We start from the raw sequence: 20,561 nt of genomic DNA, 5'->3' as shown, positions 1-20,561 counted from the left end.
ATAAAATCAATGAGCGGGGGGGTGGAGCCAAGAGGCCGAATAGGAACAGCTCTGGTCTACAGCTCCCAGCCTGAGCACCGCAGAAGACAGGTGATTTCTGCGTTTCCATCTGAGGCTTGGAAAACGGCACACCAGCAGATTGTATCCTGCACCTGCCTTGGAGGGTCCTACACCCACAGAGTTTGGCTGATTGCTAGCACAGCAGTCTGAGATCAAACTGCAAGGTGGCAGCGAGGCTGGGGGAGGGGCACCTGCCATTGCCCAGGATTGCTTAGGTAAACAAAGCAGCCAGGAAGCTTGAACTGGGTGGAGACCACCACAGTTCAAGGAGGCCTGCCTGTCTCTGTGGGCTCCACCTATGGGAGCAGGGCACAGACAAACAAAAAGTCAGCAGTAACCTCTGCAGACTTAAATGTCCCTGTCTGACAGCTTTGAAGAGAGCAGTGGTTCTCCCAGCACGCAGCTGGAGATCTGAGAATGGGCAGACTGCCTCCTAAAGTGGGACCCTGACCCCCGAACAACCTAACTGGGAGGCACCCCCCAGTAGGGACAGACTGACACCTCACTCAGCCGGGTACTCCTCTGAGACAAAACTTCCACAGGAACGATCAGACAGCTGAATTAGCGGTTCACAAAAATCTGCTGTTCTGCAGCCACCGCTGCTGACACCCAGCCAAACAGGGTCTGGAGTGGACCTCTAGCAAATTCCAACAGACCTGCAGCTGAGGGTCCTGTCTGCTAGAAGGAAAACTAACAAACAGAAAGGACACCCACACCAAAAACCCATCTGTACATCACCATCATCAAAGACCAAAAGTAGAAAAAACTACAAAGATGGGGAGAAAACAGAGCAGAAAAACTGGAAACTCTAAAAAGCAGAGCACCTCTCCTCCTCCAAAGGAACGCACTTCCTCACCAGCAACAGAACAAAGCTGGACGGAGAATGACTTTGACGAGTTGAGAGAAGAAGGCTTCAGACGATCAAACTACTCTGAGCTACAGGAGGAAATTCAAAAAAATGGCAAAGAAGTTAAAAACTTTGAAAAAAAAATAGATGAATGTTGAACTAAAATAACCAATGCAGAGAAGTGCTTAAAGGAGCTGATGGAGCTGAAAGCCAAGTAGCGAGAACTACGTGAAGACTGCAGAAGCCTCAGTAGCCAATGCGATCAACTGGAAGAAAGGGTATCAGTGATGGAAGATGAAATGAATGAAATGAAGTGAGAAGGGAAGTTTAGAGAAAAAAGAATAAAAAGAAATGAACAAAGCCTCCAAGAAATATGGCACTATGTGAAAAGACCAAATCTACGTCTGATTGGTGTACCTGAAAGTGACAGGGAGAATGGAACCAAGTTGGAAAACACTCTGCAAGATATTATCCAGGAGAACTTCCCCAATCTAGCAAGGCAGGGCAACATTCAGATTCAGGAAATACAGAGAACGCCACGAAGATACTCCTCGAGAAGAGCAACTCCAAGACACATAATTATCAGATTCATCAAAGTTGAAATGAGGGAAAAAATGTTAAGGGCGGCCAGAGTGAAAGGTCGGGTTACCCACAAAGGGAAGCCCATCAGACTAACAGCTGATCTCTCGGCAGAAACTCTACAAGCCAGAAGAGAGTGGGGGCCAATATTCAACATTGTTAAAGAAAAGAATTTTCAATCCAGAATTTCATATCCAGCCAAACTAAGCTTCATAAGTGAAGGAGAAATAAAATACTTTACAGACAAGCAAATGCTGAGTGATTTTGTCACCACCAGGTCTGCCCTAAAAGAGCTCCTGAAGGAAGCACTAAACTTGGAAAGGAACAACGGGTACCAGCCACTGCAAAAACATGCCCAATTGTAAAGACCATCAACACTATGAAGAAACTGCATGAACTAACAAGCAAAATAACCAGCCAACATCATAATGACAGGATCAAATTCACACATAACAATTTTAACTTTAAATGTAAATGGGCTAAATGCTCCAATTAAAAGACACAGACTGGCAAATTGGATAAGGAGTCAAGACCCATCAGTGTGCTGTACTCAGGAAACCCATCTCATGTGCAGAGACACATATAGACTCAAAATAAAGGGATGGAGGAAGATCTATCAAGCAAATGGAAAACAAAAAAGGGCAGGGGTTGCAATCCTACTCTCTGATAAAATAGACTTTAAAACAACAAAGATCAAAAGAGACAAAGAAGGCCATTACATAATGGTAAAGAGATCAATTCAACAAGAAGAGCTAACTATCCTAAATACATATGCACCCAATAGAGGAGCACCCAGATTCATAAAGCAAGTCCTGAGTGACCTACAAAGAGACTTAGACTCCCACACAATAATAATGGGAGATTTTAACACCCCACTGTCAACATTAGACAGATCAATGAGACAGAAAGTTAACAAGGATACCCAGGAATTGAATTCAGTTCCACACGAAGCGGACCTAATAGACATCTCCAGAACTCTCCACCCCAAATCAACAGAATATACATTATTTTCAGCACCACACCACACCTATTCCAAAATTGACCACATAGTTGGAAGTAAAGCTTTCCTCAGCAAATGTAAAAGAACAGAAATTATAAAAAACTGTCTCGCAGACCATAGTGCAATCAAACTAGAACTCAGGATTAAGAAACTCACTCAAAACCACTCAACTACATGGAAACTGAACAACCTGCTCCTGAATGACTACTGGGTACATAACGAAATAAAGGCAGAAATAAAGATGTTCTTTGAAACCAACGAGAACAAAGACACAACATACCAGAATCTCTGGGACACATTCAAAGCAGTGTGTAGAGGGAAATTTATAGCACTAAACGCCCACAAGAGAAAGCAAGAAAGATCCAAAATTGACACCCTAACATCACAATTAAAAGAAACTAGAAAAGCAAGAGCAAACACATTCAAAAGCTAGCAGAAGGCTAGAAATAACTAAAATCAGAGCAGAACTGAAGGAAATAGAGACACAAAAAACCCTTCAAAAAATTAATGAATCCAGGAGCTGGTTTTTGAAAAGATCAACAAAATTCATAGACTGCTAGCAAGATTAACAAAGAAGAAAAGAGAGAAGAATCAAATAGATGCAATAAAAAATGATAAAGGGGATATCACCACCAATCCCACAAATACAATCTACCATCAGAGAATACTACAAAAACCTCTATGCAAATAAACTAGAAAATCTAGAAGAAATGGATAAATTCCTCGACACATACACCCTCACAAGACTAAACCAGGAAGAAGTTGAATCTCTGAATAGACCAATAACAGGCTCTGAAATGGTGGCAATAATCAATAGCTTACCAACCAAAAAGAGTCCAGGACCTGATGGATTCACAGCCGAATTCTACCAGAGGTACAAGGAGGAACTGGTACCATTCCTTCTGAAACTATTCCAATCAATAGAAAAAGAGGGAATCCTCCCTAACACATTTTATGAGGCCAGCATCATACTGATACCAAAGCCTGGCAGAGACACAACCAAAAAAGAGAATTTCAGACCAATATCTTTGATGAACATTGATGCAAAAATTCTCAATAAAATACTGGCAAACCGAATCCAGCAGCGCATCAAAAAGCTTATCCACCATGATCAAGTGGACTTCATCCCTGGGATGCAAGCCTGGTTCAACATACGCAAATCAATAAATGTAATCCAGCATATAAACAGAACCAAAGACAAAAACCACATGATTATCTCAATAGATGCAGAAAAGGCCTTTGACAAAATTCAACAACGCTTCATGTTAAAAACTCTCAATAAATTAGGTATTGATGGGACATATCTCAAAATAATAAGAGCTATCTATGACAAACCCACAGCCAATATCATACTGAATGGGCAAAAACTGGAAGCATTCCCTTTGAAAACTGGCACAAGACAAGGATGCCCTCTCTCACCACTCCTATTCAATATAGTGTTGGAAGTTCTGGCCAGAGCAATCAGGCAGGAGAAGGAAATAAAGGGTATTCAATTAGGAAAAGAGGAAGTCAAATTGTCCCTGTTTGCAGATGACATGATTGTATATCTGGAAAACCCCATTGTCTCAGCCCAAAATCTCCTTAAGCTGATAAGCAACTTCAGCAAAGTCTCAGGATACAAAATCAATGTACAAAAATCACAAGCATTCTTGTACACCAATCACAGACAGAGAGCCAAATCATGAGTGAACTCCCATTCACAATTGCTTCAAAGAGAATCAAATACCTAGGAATCCAACTTACAAGGGATGTGAAGGACCTCTTCAAGGAGAACTACAAACCACTGCTCAATGAAATAAAAGAGGATACAAACAAATGGAAGAACATTCCATGCTCATGGGTTGGAAGAATCAATATCGTGAAAATGGCCATACTGCCCAAGGTAATTTATAGATTCAATGCCCTCCCCATCAAGCTACCATTGACTTTCTTCACAGAATTGGAGGAAACTACTTTAAAGTTCATATGGAACCACAGAAGAGCCCCCATTGCCAAGTCAATCCTAAGCCAAAAGAATAAAGCTGGAGGCATCACGCTACCTGACTTCAAACTATACTACAAGGCTACAGTAACCAAAACAGCATGGTACTGGTACCACAACAGAGACACAGATCAATGGAACAGAAGAGAGCCCTCAGAAATAATGCCACATATCTACAACTATCTGATCTTTGACAAACCTGACAAAAACAAGCAATGGGGAAAGGATTCCCTATTTAATAAATGGTGCTGGGAAAACTGGCTAGCCATATGTAGAAAGCTGAAACTGGATCCCTTCCTTACACCTTATACAAAAATTAATTCAAGATGGATTAAAGACTTAAATGTTAGACCTAAAACCATAAAAACCCTAGAAGACAACCTAGGCAATACCATTCAGGACACAGGCGTGGGCAAGGATTTCATGTCTAAAACATCAAAAGCAATGGCAACAAAAGCCAAAATTGACAAATGGGATCTAATTAAACTAAAGAGCTTCTGCACAGCAAAAGAAACTACCATCAGAGTGAACATGCAACCTACAAAATGGGAGAAAGTTTTGCAACCTACTCATCTGACAAAGGGCTAATATCCAGAATCTACAATGAACTCAAATTTACAAGAAAAAAACAAAGAACCCCATCAAAAAGTGGGTGAAGGACATGAATGGACACTTCTCAAAAGAAGACATTTATGCAGCCAAAAGACACATGAAAAAATGCTCATCATCACTGGCCATCAGAGAAATGCAAATCAAAACCACAATGAGATACCATCTCACATCAGTTAGAATGGCCATCATTAAAAAGTCAGGAAACAACAGGTGCTGGAGAGGATGTGGAGAAATAGGAACACTTTTACACTGTTGGTGGGACTGTAAACTAGTTCAACCATTGTGGAAGTCTGTGTGGCGATTCCTCAGGGATCTAGAACTAGAAATACCATTTTACCCAGCCATCCCATTACTGGGTATATACCCAAAGGACTATAAATCATCCTGCTATAAAGACACATGCACATGTATGTTTATTGCGGCACTATTCACAACAGCAAAGACTTGGAACCAACCCAAATGTCCAACAACAATAGACTGGATTAAGAAAATGTGGCACATATACACCATGGAATACTATGCAGCCATAAAAAATGATGAGTTCATGTCCTTTGTAGGGACATGGATGAAACTGGAAACCATCATTCTCAGTAAACTATCACAAGGACAAAAAACCAAACACTGCATGTTCTCACTCATAGGTGGGAATTGAACAATGAGAACTCATGGACACAGGAAGAAAAAAACAAACAACCCCATCAAAAAGTGGAGAAAAGATACGAACAGAAACTTCTCAAAAGAAGACATTAATGCAGCCAACAAACATGAAAAAAATCTCATCATCACTGATCATTAGATAAATGCAAATGAAAACCACAATGAGATACCATCTCATGCCAGTTAGAATGGTGATCATTAAAAAATCAGGAAACAACAGATGCTGGAGAGGATGTGGAGAAATAGGAATGCTTTTACACTGTTGGTGGGAGTGTAAATTAGTTCAGCCATTCTGGAAGACAGTGTGGCAATTCCTCAAGGATCTAGAACCAGAAATACCATTTGACCCAGCAATCCCATTACTGGGTATATACCCAAAGGATTATAAATCATTCTAGTATAAAGACACATGCACACATATGTTTACTGTGGCACTGTTGACAATGGCAAAGACTTGGAATCAACCCAAATGCCCATCAATGATAGACTAGATAAAGAAAATGTGGCACATATACACCATGGAATACTATGCAGTATAAAAAACAATGAGTTCATGTCCTTTGCAGGGACGTGGATGAAGCTGGAAAACCATCATTCTCAGCAAACTAACACAAGAACAGAAAACCAAACACCGCATGTTCTCACTCATAAATGGGAATTGAACAATGAGAACACATGGAAACAGGGAAAGGAATATCACACACTGGGGCTTGTCAGGGGGTGGAGGGGAAGGGGAGGATAGCATTAGGAGAAATACCTAATGTAGGTGACGGGTTGATGGGTGCAGCAAACCACCATGGCATTTATATACCTATGTAATAAAACTGCACGTTCTGCACGTGTACCCCAGAATTTAAAGTATAATAATAGTAAAAAAGAAACAAATGGAAATTTTAGAAGTGAAAATACAATAACTGAAATGAAAGCCCAGAGGATAGGCTCAATAGCAGAATTGAAAGGACAGAGAAAGAATAAGAGAACTGGAAGAGAGAACAGTAAAAATGATTGAATATGAATAACTAAGACATAGACTGAAAAAAACTATCACAGCTTCAGGGACCTGTGGACTATAATAAAAGATCTAATGGCTGGGTGTGGTGGCCCACGACTGTAATCCCAGCACTTTGGGAGGCTGAGGGGGTCGGATCATGAGGTCAAGAGATTGAGACCATCCTGGACAACATGGTGAAACTTCATCTCTACTAAAAATACAAAAATTTGCTGGGCATGGTGGTGTGCTCCTGTAGTCCCAGCTACTCAGGAGACTGAGTCAGGAGAATCACTTGAACCCGGGAGGCGGAGGTTACAGTGAGCAAAGATTACACCACTGCACTCCAGCCTGGCGACAGAGCGAGACTCCATCTCAAAAAAAAAAAAAAAAAAAAAAAAGATCTAACATTTGGGTCATCAGAGTCATGGAAGGAGAAATGGAAGAGGATAGAGCTAAAAAACAAGTACTTAAAGAAACAATGGCTGAAAACTTTCAAATGTGGCAAGACACAGAAACCTACAAGAAGTTGAGAAAACTCCAAATGGGGAAAACCCACATAAATGAATTCAAAGACAGATCACAATTAAACTTCAAAAAACTGAAGCCAAAGACGAATGACAGAACTCATAGCTTCTTTTCCAAGGTTGACTAGTATTGCATTGGATATATATACTACATTTTCTTTATCTGTTCATCTGTTGATGGTGCTGATACTTAGGTTGATTCCATAACTTGGCTATTGTGAACAGTGTTGCAATGAACATGGAAATGCAGATATTTCTTTGAAAAAATAATTTCAGGACAGTTGTGGTGGCTCACACCTGTGAAGTCAGCACTTTGGAAAACTGAGGTGGGAGGACTGCTTGAGGCCAGGAGATCAAGACCAGCTTGCGCAACATAGTGAAACTCTGTCTCTATAAAATTTTTAAAAAATCAATCAGGTGTGGAGGCATACACTCGTAGTTCAGGTACTCGGGAGGCTGAGGCAGGAGGATTACTTGAGCCCCTGAGTTTGAGGCTGCAGTGAGCTATAATCATGCCACTGCACTCCAGCTTGGGCCACAGAGCAAGACTCTGCCCTTAAAAAAAAAAGATTTCAAATCTTTTGAGTAAATATCCAGAAGTGAGATTGCTGGATCATATAATTCTATTTTTAGTTTTTGGAGGAAACTGCTTTCAGTTATCCATAATGGCTATACAGCTGGCCCTCTGAATATATGGACATACAGTTGGCCCTAGAATACATGGATTCTGAAATTGTGGATTCAACCAACCATGGATGAAAAATATTTTTTTTTCTTTAAGGAAAGAAAGATTGTTGTTGGCTGTGCATGGTGGCTCACACTTATAATTCAAGCATTTTGGGAGGCCGGGGCATTTGGATCTCTTGAGCCCAGGAGTTTGACACCAGTCTGGTCAACATGGCAAGACCTCATCTATACTAAAAAATACAAAAAATTAGCCAGGCATGGTGGCATAAGCCCATAATCCCAGCTACTTGGGAGGCTGAGGCAGGAGAATTGCTTGAACCCAGGAGGCGGAGGTTGGAGTGAGTCAGGATCATGCCACTGCACTGAAGCCTGGGCGACAGAATGAGACTTGGTCTAAAAAAAAAAAAAAATGGTTGTGTCTATACTGAACATGTGCAGATTTTTTTTGTAGTGATTATTCCCTAAACATATAGTATAACAACTATTTGCATAGCATTTACATTGTGTTAGGTATAAGCTAGAGATGATTTAAGCTATATAGGAGGATGTGCATAGGTTATATGCAAACACTACAATATTTTACACAAGGGATTTGACTATCCACGGGTTTTGCTATCCACATGGGGTGCTGATACCAATCCCCTAACAGATACTGAGGGACAGCTGAATTAATTTATGTTCCCACCGAGAGTATACAAGGGTTCCCTTTTCTTCATATCCTCACTGACACTTGTAAACTTTTGCCTTTTTGAAAACAGCTGATATGGTTAGGCTTTGTGTTCCCACCCAAATCTCATCTTGAATTGCAGTTCCCCAGGTGTTGAGGGAAGAACCTGGTGAGAGGTGACTGGTTCATGGGGGTGGTTTCCCCAATGCTGTTCTCATGATAGTGAGTTCGTTCTCAGGAGATCTCATGGTTTTATAAGTGTCTGGAATCTCCCCTGCTCGCACTTCTGTCTCCTGCCACCATGTGAAGAAGGTCCTTGCTTCCCCTTTACCTTCTGCCATGACTGCAAATTTCCTGAGGCCCCCCTCAGCCATGTGGAACTGTGAGTAAATTAAATCTCTTTTCTTTACAAAATACCCAGTCTTGGGCAGTTCTTGACAGCAGTGTGAAAATGGACTAATACAACAGCCATTCTGACCGGTGTAAGATATCTTATTGTGGTTTTAATTTGCATTTCCCTATAATTAGCAATATTAAACATTTTTTCATATATCTACTGGCTATCTGTATGCCTTCTTTTGAGAAGTGTCTATTCAAATCCCTTGCCCATTTTTAAATTGGGTGTTTTGTTTTTTTGCTATTGAGTTGAGTGCCTTACATATTTCGGATATTAACCCTTTATCAGATGTATGGTTTGCAAGTATTTTCTCCCAATCCATAGGCTATCTCATCATACTGTTAATTGTTTTCTTTGATGTACAGAAGATTTTTAGTCTCATGTAATCTCATCTGTCTATTTTTTTCTTTTGTTGCCTATGCTTTTTGGGGTCAGATCCACTAAACCAACATAATACAGTTTCCCTCCTATGTTTTCTTTTAGTAGTTTTATAGTTTCTGGCCTTTCATTTAAGTCCTTAATCCATTTTGAGTTGATTTTTGTGTGTGGTGAGAGGTAAGGGTCCAACTGCATTTTCCTGCATGTAAATATCAAGTTTTCTAAGCACTATTTATTGAAAAGACTATCCTTTTCCCATTGTGTATTGTTGGCACATTTGTCAAAAATCAATTGATGATATATAAGAGCGTTCATTTCCGGGCTCTCTATTCTGTTCCATTGGTCAATAGGTATATTTTTTGGCAGTATCATGCTGCCAAATTTGTACTATTTGAAATGGGCTATTATGATGCCTCTAGCTTTGTTCTTTTTGCTCATGATTCCCTTGGCTATGTGGTTTCGTTGTGTGTGTGTGTGTGTGTGTGCGTGTGTGTGTGTGTGTGTGTGTGTGTGTGTGTTGGGGGGTCGATATGAGTTTCATGATAGTTTTTTCTATTTAACAATGACATTAGAATTCTGATAATTATTGCACTGAATCTGTATATAATTTTGGGTAGAACATTTGGTGTGACATTTTAACAGTATTAACTCTTCTAATTCATGAACATGAGATATACTTCCACTTATTTGTGTCCTCTTCAATCTCTTTCATTGACATTTTAGAGTTTTCATTGTGCAGGTCTTACATTTCCTTTCGGTAAATTTATTCCTAAGGTTTAATTTTTTTAGGGGTAGCTATTGCAAATGGGATTGTTCTCTTGATTTCTTGTTCGGATAGTTTGTTGTTAGTGCATAGAAGTGCTATGGATTTCGGCGTGTTGATTGTGTATCCTACAACTTTACTGTATTTGTTTTTTGTGTTTTTGTTCTTTTAGAGGATCTTTCTCTGCCACGCAGGCTGGAGTCCAGTGGTGCAATCATAGTTCACTGTAACCTTGTACTCCTGGGCTCAAGCAATCCTCCTGTGTCAGCCTTCCAAGTAGCTAGGACTACAGGCATGTGCCAACATGCCTGGCTATTTTTTGAAATTTTTAAATAGAGACGAAGTCTAACTATTTTGCCCAGGCTGGTCTTGAACTCCTGGCTTCATGTGATCCTCCTGCTTTGACCTCCCAAAGTGCTGGTATTACAGACATGAACCACTGCACCCAGCCTGTTTTATTAGTTCTAAGAGTTTTTTTGTTTGTTTGTTTGTTTTTTGTAGAGTCTTCAGAGTTTATGATCCTGTTGTCAGCAAACAATGACAATTTCACTTCTTTCTTTCCTATTTGAATGACTTTTATTTCTTTCTCTTGCCTAATTGCTCTGACAAGAATTTCCAATACTATGTGGAAAAGAAATGGTGAGAGCTGGCATCCTTGTCTGATCCCAGATCTTAGAGGAGAGGCTTTTAATTGTTTACTGCTGAGTATAATGTTAGCTGTGGGCTTCTCATATGGCCTTTATTTTATTGAGGTACATTCTTTCTATACCCAGTTTGGTGAGAGTTTTTTTTTTTAATCATGAAAGGATGTTGAACTTTGTCAAATGCTTTTTCTGCATCTAATGAGATAATCACATGGCTTTTGCTTTTCATTCTGTTAATGTGATGTATCAAATGTATTGATTTGCATATGTTTCACCATCCTTGCATCCCAAGAATAAATCCCACTTGATAATGGTGGATTTATAATGTGTTGTTGAATTTGGTTTGATAGCATTTTGTTGAGAAGCGTTACATCTATGTTACCAAGAATATTGGCCTGTAATTTCCTTTTCTTGTGATGTTCTGGTCTGACTCTGGGATCAGGGTAATGGTGGCATTGCAAAAAGAGTTTGGAAGTATTCTCTCCTCTTTAATTTTTGGGAAGAGTTAGAGAAGGATTAGTATTAATTCTTTATTAAATGTTTGGTTGAATTCAGCAGTGAAGCTGTCAGGTCCTGGGCAACTTTTTATGAAAGTTTTTTTTATTACTGATTTAACCTCTTTATAGTCATTACTGGCCTGTTTAGATTTTATAGTTTTTCATGATTCAGTGTTGGTAGGTTCTGTTGTCTAAGAATTTATCCATTTCTTCCAGGTTATTCAATTTATTGGCATATATTTATTCATAATAGTCTCTTATGTTACTTTGTATTTCTGTGTTAGCAGTTGTACAGTCTCCTCCTTCATTTCTGATTTTTATTTATTTGAGTCTTCCCTCTCTTTTTCTTAGTCTAGCTAAGGGTTTGTAGATTTTGTTTATCTTTTTAAAAAACCAATTCTTAGTTTCATTGATCTTTTGTACTGTTTTTCTAGTCTCTACTTCATTTTTCTTCTGCTCTGAGCTTTATTATTTCCTTCCTTCTGCTAACTTTGGGCTTAGTATGTTATTCTTTTCCTAGTTCCTTGAGGAGAAATCTTAAGTTACTTATTTGAAATATGTCTTCTTTTTTGATATGGGCATTTATTGATGTAAAATTTCCTTAGAAGTGCTTCCTCTATACCATAAGCTTTGGTATGTTGTGTTTCAATTTTCATTTGTCTCAAGATATTTTTGAATTTTTCTTTTAATTTCTTCATTATGCATTGGTTGTTCAGGAGCATGTTAATATGCTTCACAAATGTATTTGTGAATTTCCTAAAATTCCTCTTGCTCTTGATTTCTAGGGTTCATACTAATGTGGTCAAAAAAAATACAAACATCACATTCCAGGGACTGTTGTGGGGTGGGGGGAGCGGGGAGGGACAGCATTAGGAGATATACCTAATGCTAAATGACGAGTTAATGGGTGCAGGAAATCATCATGGCACACGGATACATATGTAACAAACCTGCACATTGTGCCCATGTACCCTAAAACCTAAAGTAGAAAAAAAAAAAAGATAGCCAAACATCAAGCAAAGAAAAATAAAATACTTGATATGATTTCAATATTCTTAAATTTGCTAAGGCTTGTTTTGTGCTCCAACAGGTTATCTATCTTGGAGACTGTTCCATGTGTGCTTGAGAAGAATGTGTATTCTGTTCCTGTTGGACTGAATATTCTGTTTATTTCTCTTAGCTCCATTTGGGTTAAAGTGTTGTTCATGTTCAATATTTTATTAATTTTCTGTCTGTATAATCTGTCCATTGTTTAAAGTGGGGTATTCTCCAACCCCACTGGAAACAAAAAAAAAATAAAGTGGTATATTGAAGTCCCCTGCTATTATTATGTTGCAATTTATCTCTCCACTGATCCTTTAATATCTGTTTTATATATTTAGGTATTCTGATGTTGCATGCACATCTATTTGTAATTGTTATATCCTCTTGATAAATGGATCTCTTTGCCATTATATAATGTCCTCTTTGTCTCTCTTTTTTTTTTTTTACAGTTTTTGACTTAAAGTCTATATTGTCTAAAACAATATTTACAACAGTTACATTCTCTTGATAAACGGACTCCTCTATCATTATTATAATGTCCTTTTTTTTACAGCTTTTGAATTAAATTGTCTAAGAATAGCTACTCCCACTATCTTTTGGGATCCATTTACATGTCCTTAAAAGTAAAGTTAGTCTCTTGTAGATAGCATATAGTTGGGTCTTGGGTTTTTTTTTTTTTCATTCAGCCACTCTATGTCCTTTTTAAAGATAATTTAATCCATTTAAATTCATGGTAATTATTGATAGCAAAGACTACTGCCATTTTGCTAATTGTTTTCTGGTAGTTTTGTTGATATTTTGTGGTATCTCTTGCTATCTTCCTTTCTGGTTTGATGGCATCAGATTTTCCTCAGTAATGTCCTTGGCAAATTTGAAAATGAATTTCTCTGCTGCTTTGTGATCAGACGTTTTATCACCACAAATCTTTAAAAATTTAATACCATTCTTTTTCTCAGTTTCTGCAACCAGCCTGTTGAATATTTGCAGTTTTTCAATTTTCAGTTCATTGTGCTAGATCTTTGCTTGTTTCATGACCAGTACACTATTATGTGTCATATATTCACTTCAACACTGATGGATCTACTCTTTCAATACATGACTGAGGTCTTCATTTTTAGCTTTATGTAGTATTCTATTTTTCATCACTTTAAGCATAGAACTTCAATGGCTTATCCTTCTGTGACACAGGTCATATATGGTAGTCATTCTAGCACCATACTCTTTTGTAAGACATTTCACACTTACACTGACGTCCAGTTTCTCCAATAGCATGACTTTCTGAGCTATGGATGAACATAAATGCTTCTTTTTCTTATCATTGTTCCCAGTGGGGCATCTGCAGACCATTTAGACATTTTCAACAATATCTTTCTACCACAGAGCAGAGAATAAGCAAAGCAATAGAAAACAAAAACACGCAGTAATCAATGTATGTAAATCCTGGCCCCATGTGGGGCATTATAGTGACCTGCTGTTCATGCATCCAGCCTGCACACATGCCATTTTATTACGCTTTGTAGGTCTGCTTGTGTAAGGGAATCTCGGTACGTACAGAAAAGATATATTGCAGCTGAATGGGCTGGGAGGGTCTTTTTCTCTTGAGGATGCTGAATAAACTGTGTGTTGTGTCCCTGCATTTTGAATGTGATTTGTCACATGAGGTCAGGTGTGTTATTTTATACTTGTGATGTCGTATCAGCACTCAAAAAGTTTTACGCTTTGAATTTTCAGATTAGGGATGCGCAATCTGTACTGATCTCAGGGACATTAAAAGCATAATAGAAAAATGTTCAACCATTGTGGAAGTCAGTGTGGCGATTCCTCAGGGATCTAGAACTAGAAATACCATTTGACCCAGCCATCCCATTACTGGGTATATACCCAAAAGACTATAAATCATGCTGCTATAAAGACACATGCACACGTATGTTTATTGCGGCACTATTCACAATAGCAAACAGTTGGAACCAACCCAAATGTCCAACAACGATAGACTGGATTAAGAAAATGTGCCACATATACACCATGGAATACTATGCAGCCATAAAAAATGATGAGTTCATATCCTTTGTAGGGACATGGATGAAACTGGAAAACATCATTCTCAGTAAACTATCGCAAGGATAAAAAACCAAACACCGCATGTTCTCACTCATAGGTGGGAATTGAACAATGAGAACTCATGGACACAGGAAGGGGAACATCACACTCCGGGGACTATTGTGGGGTTGGGGGAGGGGGGAGGGACAGCATTAGGAGATATACCTAATGCTAAATGACGAGTTAATGGGTGCAGGAAATCAATGTGGCACATGGATACATATGTAACAAACCTGCACATTGTGCACATGTACCCTAAAACCTAAAGTATAATAAAAAAAGAAAAAGAAAAATGTTATGAACAACTCCATGCCTGTAAATTTAATTACTTACATGAAAGAGATCAATTCTGTGAAAGACACAAACTACCAAAACTCATACAAGGAGAAATAAATAATTGGAATAAACATTTATTTATTAAACAAATTCAATAAAATAATCAATAACATTCCAAAAAAGAAAGCACCAGGCCCACTGGTGAATTCTACTCAATATTTAAGAAAGAAATGATGTCAATTCTCTATGATCTCATCCAAAAAAATACAAGCAGAGGAAATGCCATCTAATTCAATTAATGAGGCTAGTATTACCTTAATACCAAAACCAAGTTAAGAGGCCGGGAGCAGTGGCTCACGCCTGTAATCCTAGCACTTTGGGAGGCCAAGGCGGGTGGATAACCTGATCAAAAGTTCAAGACCAGCCTGGCCAACATGGTGAAATCCCGCTCTATTAAAAATACAAAAATTACCCGGGCGTACGGTACACGCCTGTAATCTCAGCTACCCAGGAAGCTGAGGCAGGAAAATCCCTGGAACCTGGGAGGAGGAGGCTACAGCGAGCTGAGATCACGCCACTGCACTCCAGCCTCGGTGACAGAGAAAGGCTCCATCTCAAAAAAAAAAAAAAAAGACATTACAAGAAAGTAAAACTTACAAACCAGTAAACATAGATGCAAAAACCCTGAACAAAATATTAGCAAATTAAATCCAACAAAATATATAAGGAATTACACACTATGAGCAAGTGAGACTTATTCCAGGTATGCAAACCTGGTTTAACATTCAAAAATCAATTAATGTACTCCATCACAAAAGAGTCTAAAGACTAAAAATCATTAATCATATAAAAATGAATTAGAAGCATGTGACAAAATCCAATGCTCATTCATGATAAAAACCTCTCAGCAACCTAGAAATAGGGAGGAGCTATCTCAATTTTATATAGAACATCTATAAAAACCATACAGTTATCATACTTAATGGTAGGATATTAGATGCTTTACCCCTACGATCAAGAGAAAGGTAAGAAATGCCCTCTCACTACTTCTATTCAACATCATACTAGAAGTCCTAGCTAATGCAGTAAGACAAGAAAAGAAAGTGAAAGGTATAAAGATTGGGAAGGAAGAAATAAAACTGTCTTTTTCTGCAGATGACATGATTGGCTATGTAGAAAATCCCATCAAATTGAAAAAAACATTCCAGACCATCCAATCAACCAACCAACCAAACAAGCAAATAAAACAACTCCTGGAACTAGTAATAATTAGTGATTATAGTAAGATTGCAAGACATAAGATTATTTTAAGGTCAATTGCTTTCCTATATAGCAACAATGAGCAATTTTAATTTGAGATTACATTAGTGCCAAAAAGAGAAATACTTAGGTATACATCCAATAAAATATGTACAAGATGTATATGAGGAAACCTATACAACTTTGATGAAAGAAATCAAAGATGTAAATAAAGTGAGTCTTGTATAAGATAACTCAGTATTGTTAAGATGTCAGTTCTTAACAATTGATCTGTGCATGCAACACAATCCCAATAAAAATTCCAGCAAATTATTTTGTATTGACAAACTGATTTTTAAAGCTTATCTGGACAGGCAAAAGACTCCAAATAGTCAACTCAGTATATAAGGAGAACAATATTCGAGGACTGACACCACCTAACTTCAAGACTTACTATACCGCTAAGGTAATCAAGACAGTATTGTTTTGCAAAACAATAGAAAAATCGATCAATGGAAGAGAAGAGAGCCCAGAAACAGATCCACACAAATACTGTCAACTGATCTTTGACAAAGTAGCATAAGCAACCAAATGGACAAAGAATAGTTTCTTTTTTTTTCAACAAATAGTGCTGGAACAATTGGATATCCACAAGAAAAAATGAATCTAGACAAAGACCTTGCACTTTTCACAAAATGTAACTCAAGATGGACCACAGGACTATAACAGCAAAACACAAAATTATACAACTTCTTGAAGAAAACAAGAGAAAATCTAGGTGACCTTGGGCTTGATAATCAGTTGTTAGATGTATCACCAAAAACATGATCTATGAAAGAAAAAAACAGGTAAGTTGGACATCATTAAAAGTAAAAACTTCTGTGCTACAAAAGGCACCATTAAGAGAATGAAAAGACAATTCACAAAATAGGAGAACATCCTTGCAAAACACATACTAAAAAAGGACTGGTATTCAAAATACACAAAGAACTCTTTAAAATCAACAATAAGAAAATAAATAACTTAATTTTAAAAATGAGTAAGCCTGTGATCCCAGCACTTTGGGAGGCAGAAGCGGGTGGACCACTTGAGGTCAGGAGTTCAAGACTAGCCTGGCCTACATGGTGAAACCCTCTCTCTACTAAAAATAGAAAAATTAGCCAGGCCTGGTGGTGCATGCCTGTAGTCCCAGCTACTCAGGAGGCTGAGGCAGGAGTATCGCTTGAACTAGGGAGGCGGAGATTGCAGTGAGCCGAGATCGCACCACTGCACTCCAGCCTGGGTGACAGAGCGACTCCGTCTCAAAAAATAAAAATAAAAATAAAAATAAATGAGTAAAGGATCTCAACAGACACTTAAGCAAAGGAAAAATACATAGATGGTTAAGTAAGCATATACGAGGCTCAACATAATATATCATCGGAGAATTGTAAATTGAAACAACAATGATATACTACCACACTAACTATTAGAATGGCAAAAATCCAAAAACCTAAAAATACCAATTGTTGTACAACATCCTCTTTCATCTCATTCATTGCTGGTGGGAATGCAAAATAGTATAACCACTTTGAAAGATAGTTTGACAGATTTTTTCAAAGCTAAATACAGCCTTACCATATGTATTAGTCTGTTCTTGCACTGCTAATAAAGATATATCTGAGACTGGGTAATTTATAAAGAAAAAGAGGTTTAATAGACTCACAGTTACACCTGGCTAGGGAGACCTCATAATCATGGCTGAAGGTGAATGAGGAGCAAAGGCATGTCTTACATGGTGGCAGACAAGAGACTGTATGTAGGGGAACTGCCCTTTATAAAACCATTAGATCTCATGAGACTTATTCACTATCACGAGAACACCATGGTAAAAATCCGCTCCCATGATTCAATTACCTCCCACCGGGTCTCTCCCCTCCCACAACACATGGGGATTACAGGAGCTACAATTCTGGATGAGATTTGGGTGGGGACACAGCCAAAGAATGTCACCATATGATCTAGCAATCATGCTCCAAGGTTTTTACCCAATAAAAACCTACGTCCATACAAAAACCTGCACAAGTATGTTTATACTAGTTTTATTCATAATTTCCCCAGATTGGAAACAACCAAGTCTTTCAGTAGGTGAATATATAAACAAACTATAATGTGTCTATATAATGGAATATTTTTAATGATAAAAAAGAACTATCAAGCCATGAACATACATGGAGGAACTTTAAATGCATATTGCTTAGTGAAAGAAGACAGTCTCAAAAGGCTACATACTGTGTGATTCCAACAATAAGACATCGAGGAATAAACAAAACTATAGAGACATTAAAAAGATCAGTAGTTGCTAGGGATTCAGAGAAAGGGAGAGGAATAAAAAGTATGGGCATGCATAAAAAGCACACGGGTATTTTAGTATGGTGAAACTCTCTATGATACTGTAATAATGAATATATGACATTATGCATTTTTCAAAGCCATAGAACTGTACAATATAATGAGTGAACTTTAATGTAAACTATGGACTTTAGCTAATGATAATACATCAGTATGTTTTCATTAGTTTTAACAAATGTGCCACATCAATACAAGACATTAATAAAAAGGGAAACTGTGTGTTGGGGAGGTTATGTGGGAACTCTATGCTACTTCCTTAATTGTGCCGTGAGTCGCAACTGTTCTAATAAAGAAAGTCTATTAATTGAATCCCTGCTCCACCCCTACTCCCATTCACACACACAGAATAGGAGTGAAAACTGGCTAACCAAATTCAGTAGGAATGAAACTTGACAAGATACAAAGGAACAGTCAAACATGGCCAGCAATAGTATAGTGTCTGTTCATTTGCTTTGTGTTGCTATAAAATAATACCTGAGGCGGGGTCGTTTTAAAGAAAAAAGGGTTTATTTGGCTCACAGTTCTTATGTCTGGACAAGTTCAAAATTGGGCATCTGGTGAGGGCCTCAGGCTGCCTCTGCCCATGGTGGAGCTGGCTTGTACAAAGATCACATGGTGAGAAAGGAAGCAGGAAAAAGAGGGGGGAGGTGCGGGATGCTTTTAACAACTATCTTTAATCGAGAAAGAACAAATAGAGTGGTAACTAATAGAGTGAGAACTCACTCATTACCATGAGAAAGGCAGCAAGTCGATCACGCAGGATCTGCTCCCATAACCCCAACACCTCCCACTAGGCTCCACCTCCCAGCACCACCACACTGGTGATTAAATTTCAATATGAGGCTTGTAGGGGCCAAACAGCCAAGCTACAGCAGTGTCTAAATTGGACCTAATCAGACCTGAATTCAGTTATGCCTGTTACAATTTACAACAGGGATACACTGAAGCACCTCCATAGGAGGGCTTACCAGGTAGTGAGTGGTCTGTAAAACATACTAGGTTTTATGGAAAACTGTTGAGAAAACATACTGGGCAGGAAGTGAGAAGAAATTAAAGGTCTATGATAAGTCTCTTCAAGTATTTGAAGAGGCAGTTTACAGAATTCTGTGTTGCTTCAGAGGGTAACATAATCCAGCTCAGAATGGGACTTATTAGAACTGTACAACAGGATGTTGATGCCTTACAAAAAAAAATAAGATGCTCTCACTATGTTGATGTATTCCTGCCTAGTATTGAAGGCTAGACAAAATTATCTTTACGTGATATTTCAGTGAAGACACTTAGTTAAAAATAAGCTATCATATCATTTTTCATCCTAATTCTACTTAGATGGGGGTACTCAGTCAGAAAAGAACAGTGCCATCTGCATAAGGGTCAGTTCTAGGCAAAAGAATTTTTGAGGTGCTCTGCACACTCTCACTAGTTAGTTTCTCCATAATTGGAAATTATGCCCTATAACATCAACATGAATATATTTTTATACTAAAAATGTATAGGCTAGTGCAAAAGTAATTTTACTTTTGCAAAAATTACTTTTGCACCAGCCTAATAATAGCAAATAATCAACTGTTCTTACATAGGGCCAATATTTTTCAATTTTATTAATGATCCCAACTCCCTTAGGAACAGTAAATCAAGTCTTGTTAAATACATAGTTTTATTTTACATTATATACAGCCTAGGGACAAGCACTGATGCTGATTTCAGATATGAGGTCTAAATAAACTCATTTTATGAGACTATTACAGATGCACAGTGCTTGTACACAGCTGTTTCTAAATAGCTACTTGATTAATCGAATTGCTGAATATAGGGTTCAGCTGGTACATGCGTGCTCTAAACATATGCTTTGTTTTACTCGGAACTGGGTCACCGCATTGAGCTACCTCAGGCCCTGCTTCCCTTCCTCCTATAAATGAGTGACTACTATGTGCTGGGCGCTTTGCTAGGGCTGGAGATGAGTACTGACTAAACACGTTTCAAATTATTACAAATGCTGCAAAGCAAAGGAGGTGACATTTGAGTTGAGATTTAAAGATAAAAGTAGGTATTAATTTGAAGGAGGGTGGAGGAAAATTTTTCAGGTACAGGGAAGAACACGTACAGAGGCCTATGGTAAGAGAAAGGATGGCTGAAGAGCTAAATGAATCCCAATTAGTCAGTGCTCAGAGAGCATTAAAAAAAAGTGGTTGGGATCAGATCACATAGAATCTTCCTGAAATATAGA

General features: G+C 38.3%; 1 protein-coding gene across 2 annotated transcripts in view; it reads right to left on the bottom strand.

Moving 5' to 3' along the window:
* The window catches only part of MIPOL1 (mirror-image polydactyly 1), a 370,127-nt gene that overhangs the window by 66,702 nt on the left and 282,864 nt on the right, over positions 1-20,561 (bottom strand). The gene's annotated exons all lie outside the window — the stretch shown is intronic.

Source organism: Nomascus leucogenys, chromosome 1a (genome assembly GCF_006542625.1).
Source record: "Nomascus leucogenys isolate Asia chromosome 1a, Asia_NLE_v1, whole genome shotgun sequence".
Classification (NCBI taxonomy): domain Eukaryota; kingdom Metazoa; phylum Chordata; class Mammalia; order Primates; family Hylobatidae; genus Nomascus; species Nomascus leucogenys.
Note: the sequence above shows the minus strand (reverse complement) of the source record. Positions and strands in the feature narration are given on the sequence as shown.